Genomic DNA, 6,000 nt, shown 5'->3' with positions numbered 1-6,000 from the left:
GAAGGGTGGGGTGTCCTACAATAAACCTGACCAGTTACCTTCAAGGTCACCGAAAAACAAGGAGAATGAGAAACCGCCCCAGCAGACAGGAGCTCAGGAGATGTGGAGACTGAATGTAAAATGGTGTTGATCCTGGAACAGGAAATGAGGGAAAGTGTGAGGAAATCTGAATCAAGTATGGACTTCATGAAGTTCATAACTAATGTATCAATATTGGTTCATTAATTGTAACAAATGTATTATACATATTGTATTAGCATTCTCCAGAGAAACAGAACCAACAGGATGTGTGTGCATGCGTGTGTGTGTGTGCGTGTGCGTGTGTGTGTACCCACCCATCCCCAACACACATATATATGTGGAGAGAGAGAGAGATCTATTTTGAGGAACTGCTTATGTGATTGTGGAGGCTTGGTAAGCCCGGAATCTGATAGAGGAGCCCAGGTGGCTGGAGGCCCCGAGGAAAGCTGATGCTGTGGCGGAGCCCGAGGACCGTCTGGAGGTGGAATTCCTTCTTCCTCCTCAGGAGAGGTCCGTCTTTGTTCTGCTAAGATCTTCAACTGATTGGATGAAGCCCACCACATCATGGAGGGTCTTCTGCTTTTCTCAAAGTTCACCAATTTAAAGGTTAGTATTTCATCCAAAAAACACCTTTGCAGAAATATCCAGAATAATGTTTGACCAAACGTGGGCACCACGGCCCAGTCAAGCTGACACACAGCACCATCGAAACCGTCAGCGCTGGGCAATGCTGAGACTGTCGACTGACACCAGAGTCCCGAACGGGCAGGTTCCACGTGAAGAGGGCTTGGGTCAAAGCTGAGTTCCCGACGAGGGGTGTGCACAGGGTGGGGTGGAGGGCAGAGGGCCACACCCTCCACAGGATCTCTTCCCATGAATCCCAAAGTTTCAGTAAATTCTACTAAATCTACAAGGTACTTAGTGGAAATGTGTTTTTTTAGATGAAAGGAAGGGGCCAAGTCTTAGCATCTGGCTTAATTTTTTGGAAGTGGTCATTCAGTTTTGAACAAAATAGTGTGAAGTATCAAAGTTTTTATGTGACATGAAGATGGTATTCAAGGTTTTTTTTTTTTTGAGACGGAGTCTTGCTCTGTTGCACAGGCTGGAGTGCAATGGCACAATCTCAGCTCACTGCAATCTCCGCCTCCCGGGTTCAAGCAATTCTCCTGCCTCAGCCACCCGAGTAGCTAGGACTACAGGCGTGCGCCACCATGCCCAGCAAATTTTTGTATTTTTAGTAGAGACGGGGTTTTGCCACGTTGTCCAGGATGGTCTTGAACTCCTGACCTCAGGTGATCCGCCCACCTTGGCCTCCCAAAGTGCTGAGATTACAGGTGTGAGCCACCGCGACCGGCTGGTTCTCAAACTTGGCTGTGTATCATACTCACCTGGGGGGTTGTTGTAACAGATTATAGGCCCACTCCACTTTCCGATTCGTTTCCAACAAGGCAGGTGATGCTGATGCTGCTGGTCCAGGAACCGCACTTTAAGAATCACTATTTTACGTGAAGAAATAGGTTTCTAATGCAATAAAAAAGGAGCATGCAAATGTTTTCATGCATATGTGCTCTTTCTGGGTCTCTGATTCGAAGAGCTCCATGGAAGAGGGCTGTGCCCCCGTCTGTGCCTCCTCCAGCAGCTTCTGTGGTTCCAAGTCTGGACACAGGGTGGTGCCATGTGCCCACAGGTGTCCACCGGACTTTCCACGTGGTCCTGCAGGCCGAGGTGGCCTTGCAGCTTTGTGAGAGAGGGTGTGCATGGTGGCTGGTCTCCCTCCCGCCTCCCAGGTGCGTTAGGGGTATGTCCAGGGCAAGCTTGATAGGTATGTGCTGAGTGGCTGAAGAAGGTGAGGGTGAAGATTCAGGTAACAGGACTACTTTTGTCCATCCATGGCCTTGAGCGCACCTTCCGATGCTGCCCCTGTCCAGGATGAGCCAGGATGGGCCAGGACGAGCCAAGATGAGCCAGGACGGGCCAGGACGAGCCAGGACGGGCCAGGACGGGCCAGGACGGGCCAGGACGGGCCAGGACGAGCCAGGACGGGCCAGGATGGGCCAGGATGAGCCAGGACGGGCCAGGATGGGCCAGGATGAACCAGGATGGGCCAGGATGAGTCTGGAACCCTGAGCCTGGAACCCTGAGTGCTCTTCAAGTCTCAGTTTCCCCAGCTGTTATGTGGGGCCTTAATCTCCACCCTGCAGCTCCACTTGGCCACCTTCTCTTTCTCTCTGGGTCACATCATTTTCTTTCTATTAAAGGGCAGACCTGGGGGTGGTGGGGAAGAGGGTCTAGGCCTCAGGATGATGACAGGAGAGGCCATCTGGGGCAGCCTTGCTGTGGGTGGGGGACTCAGGATCTTTAACCACAGGGTTTGGTTTGAACAAGTGGTTCAAGCTGGGGACTAAAAACAAGGCTAGGATAAAGACCAAAGCTCACTTCTGCTTTTGTGGGGCCCCAGAAGTAGAAGCTGCGTGAGTGTGAAGTGAGGAGGACAGGTTTGTGCTTGGAAAGGTCAGAAAGGTCGGAAGACCGGTGAGTGGGCAGGTGGGAAGAGGTTGAAGGCTGTGGACGGCGTGGCCATCTGGGCTTGAGGGAGGCCGACAAAACCTCTCTCTCCTGGAGGGCAGTGTTTCCTCCTGGCATGGCTGCTCCCACCCCTGCCAGCTCCCTCCTCTCAGCCTTCATCGGGGGCATCACCCACCCAAGGCTGGGCTGGCTGGGGGCTTGTTTGGAAGCCTAACGTCCTGAAGCACAGTGGGCCTCTCCACTGCCCACCCACACACGCCACCTGCACCCCCCACTCCACTGAAGCCCAAAAAGGGCAGAGGTGGAGGCCTCCCTCGGGGGCAAGCCTGGGTGGTGGTGCAGCTAGTTCTTATCTGTAAAAGACAAAACACCGTAGCCTGGGAGACTGATCCTTTGAACACGCACTCAGGTCCACAGCCTTATCCAGAACTGGACCCCAAAGCTATAATTAAAGGTTCAGGCGGAAGGGATTATTACAGAGGAGGGGCAGAGCCCCCCACTGCCTGAGGCTGGTATCGGGAGCCCAGCACTGCTGGAGATAACATTCAGGACACCCTTCTTCCTCTGGCCTCACAGGACTTGGCTCCTGCTTGAGAAACCAAGTCAGATGAAGACGGGCCAGGGACCCGGAAGGTGGGGTGGAAAGCCTAGGAAGTAGTCTCACATTTAGGACAAATGTGGTTTCTGGGGAAGAACAAAAGTAAAATCATGTTCCTAGTGAAATTTGCTCGTATCACCAATTTACCATTTCAAAACAAACAGATAGGGGCGTGATTGTCCATAGTGAGGGTGATGACCACAGCCAAGCCTGGAGGTACAGACAATGACCATGGATAAATCTGGGGGCCTAGGTGGGGTCAGATGTCCTACTGCTTCTACTGGCTCCTGGGCTTGGACTCAGCTGTGGCCTTTTTCATTGTCAGTGATAATACTGTGGGGCATTCTGAAGGAGAAGTGTAATCCCCACAGTTGTCTCTCATGTCTGACTTGGCTTTGTATCCTTCAAATCTAGCCCAGTGCCCAGCATACAATAGAAACTCCATCCATCCTTATAACAACTCCTCCAATCATCCACCCACCCACCCACCTACCCACCCATCCATCCACCCACCCATCCATCCACCCACCCATCCATCCATCCACCCATCCATCCATCCACCCACCCATCCATCCATCCACCCATCCATCCATCCACTCGTCCACCCATTGACTCATCCATCCACCCACCGACCCATGTATCCATCCATCCATCCATCCATCCATCCATCCATCCGTCCGTCCATGCATCTATCCATCCACTTATCCACTCATCTATCCATCCACCCATCCACACATCCATCCATTATGGATCCCTGCATCCATCCACCCATCCACTCCTCCCACCCACCCATCTGCCCATCCATCCATCCATCCGTGCATCTGTCCATCCACCTATTCATAAACTCATCCATCCACCCACCATCCATCCATCCATCCATCCATCCATCCATCCATGCATCCATGCATCCATCCACTCATCTGTTGTCCATCCACTCACCCATCCACCCATCCATCCATCCATCCATATATCCATATGCCCATCTGTCCATCCATCCATGTAACATTGACTGAAAAAGTCTGCTAAACCAGACACTGCTCCAGGCTCCAAAGATTCAGTGGTGAACACAACGGAGTCTCTGCCCTCATGGGACTTACATTCCAGCTTCAAAAACAGAGAGTAAACAAGATATATCTAAGGAGATGTCATTTGAGCAAAGCCTAAATGATCTAAAGAAACAAGTAAAAACCTGAGGGAAAGGCTGTCCAGACAAAGGCGCCAGTGAAGGGTGGGAGTGCCCTGTGTCTGGGATGTGTTTGGATTATAATCCTGAAAGACACACTCCTGAGTCTTGAAATCCTGAAAGATCAAAATATCTAAAGTGTAAAATCTCTAATATTTAAAATTCCAAAAATCACAATCACAGGAATCATAGAAATTTTTAAAAAGCAGCGCCACTTAGAAAATGAATTTGAATGTATTCTCCAAGGAAAGCCATGTCCTAAAAGAAAAAAAAAAAAAAAAAAAACAGCTATTCATTGTGATGCAAGACTTCAGAATATAGTTAATGGGGTCGTGGAAGTTGGCCAGCTCTTACAGAATATCTCTGCATAGTTGCCCATAATCTACTGTAATATGACTTACACAGAAAATTCGACATATATGGCTTTTTCAAGTTGAATTTTCTGTATAGTTTTTTTAGCTTTTTTCATCATCATAAATTGTCAGCATAATTTTTTTACAGTTCACTATGCTCTGATTTTATCCTTGCATCATTTCAATACTGAAGATATAAATTAGAACACTTATACAGTGTTCTAATTTGTTTTAGGCATTTTTTGCAAAACTGACTCCACAGAAGTGCATTACCACAATGTTGTCTGTGTGTATAGGTAAAAATGGGAAATTTCCTCAATAAATGAAGAGATGTCCTTTTTGTACATCTGCATTTGTGAAAAATTTGTCTAGATCTTGGTTTTTTTGGCGACTGGCTATGTGGTGGTGAACTGCTGCGGTTCTAGATTGAGCCCGTTAGAAGGCGTAGGTTGTTCATCCTGGCTTTTCAGAAGACTGCAGTTATGAAGCTGGGCGCACGCAATTCCCACCCGAGCGGTATGTGTTCATGCATTTCCCCTCTCAACACATTTCTTTACGAATACAGCTCATCTGTGCATAACTGTCATTGGTATGACTGTTTACACTTGCAGAAACATGGATGTTATTATTGTCTATTTTATTGTGTGAAGTGGCCTATGATGTGTTCTGTCATATGTCATGTTTTTATGTTTCTCAAATAAATCCCCTTTAAAAATGTAAATAGATGGCCAGGCGTGGTGGCTCATGCCTGTAACCCCAGCACTTTGGGAGGCTGAGGCGGGCGGATCACCTGAGGTCAGGAGTTTGAGACCAGCCTGACCAACATGGAGAAACCCCATCTCTACTAAAAATACAAAATTAGCCAGGTGTGGTGGCAGGCGCCTGTAATCCCAGCTACTCAGAGGGCTGAGGCAGAATTGTTTGAACCCAGGAGGCAGAGGTTGCAGTGAGCAGAGATGGTGCCATTGCACTCCAGCCTGGGCAACAAGAGTGAAACTCCGTCTCAAAAATAAAAAAATGAAAAAAAAGTAAATAAACATCTTTTAAAGAATTTTAAAATTATTTTTTCCAGAATTATATTTTCAGAATTTTGATTTTTTGGGATTTCAGCATGCGGAATTGTGTCTTTCTGGGCTGTGATCAGCTCATGTCTGGGATGAGGCAGGAGCCTTGGTGGGGTGCAGGGAGAGCAGATGAGGGGTAGGGGCAGGACCAGCAAGGCAGGCAGTGGTCAGAGCACTCAGGCCTTGGGGGTGAGTGAAGCCTGTTGGAGGATGCTGAGCAGCGGCAGCAACAAGACCTGATTGTTCTGGAAGACT

The sequence above is a fragment of the Pan troglodytes genome, chromosome 9 (assembly GCF_028858775.2).
Source record: "Pan troglodytes isolate AG18354 chromosome 9, NHGRI_mPanTro3-v2.0_pri, whole genome shotgun sequence".
Lineage (NCBI taxonomy): Eukaryota > Metazoa > Chordata > Mammalia > Primates > Hominidae > Pan > Pan troglodytes.
The sequence above is the reverse complement of the archived record's forward strand: the minus strand, read 5'-3'. Positions refer to the sequence as shown.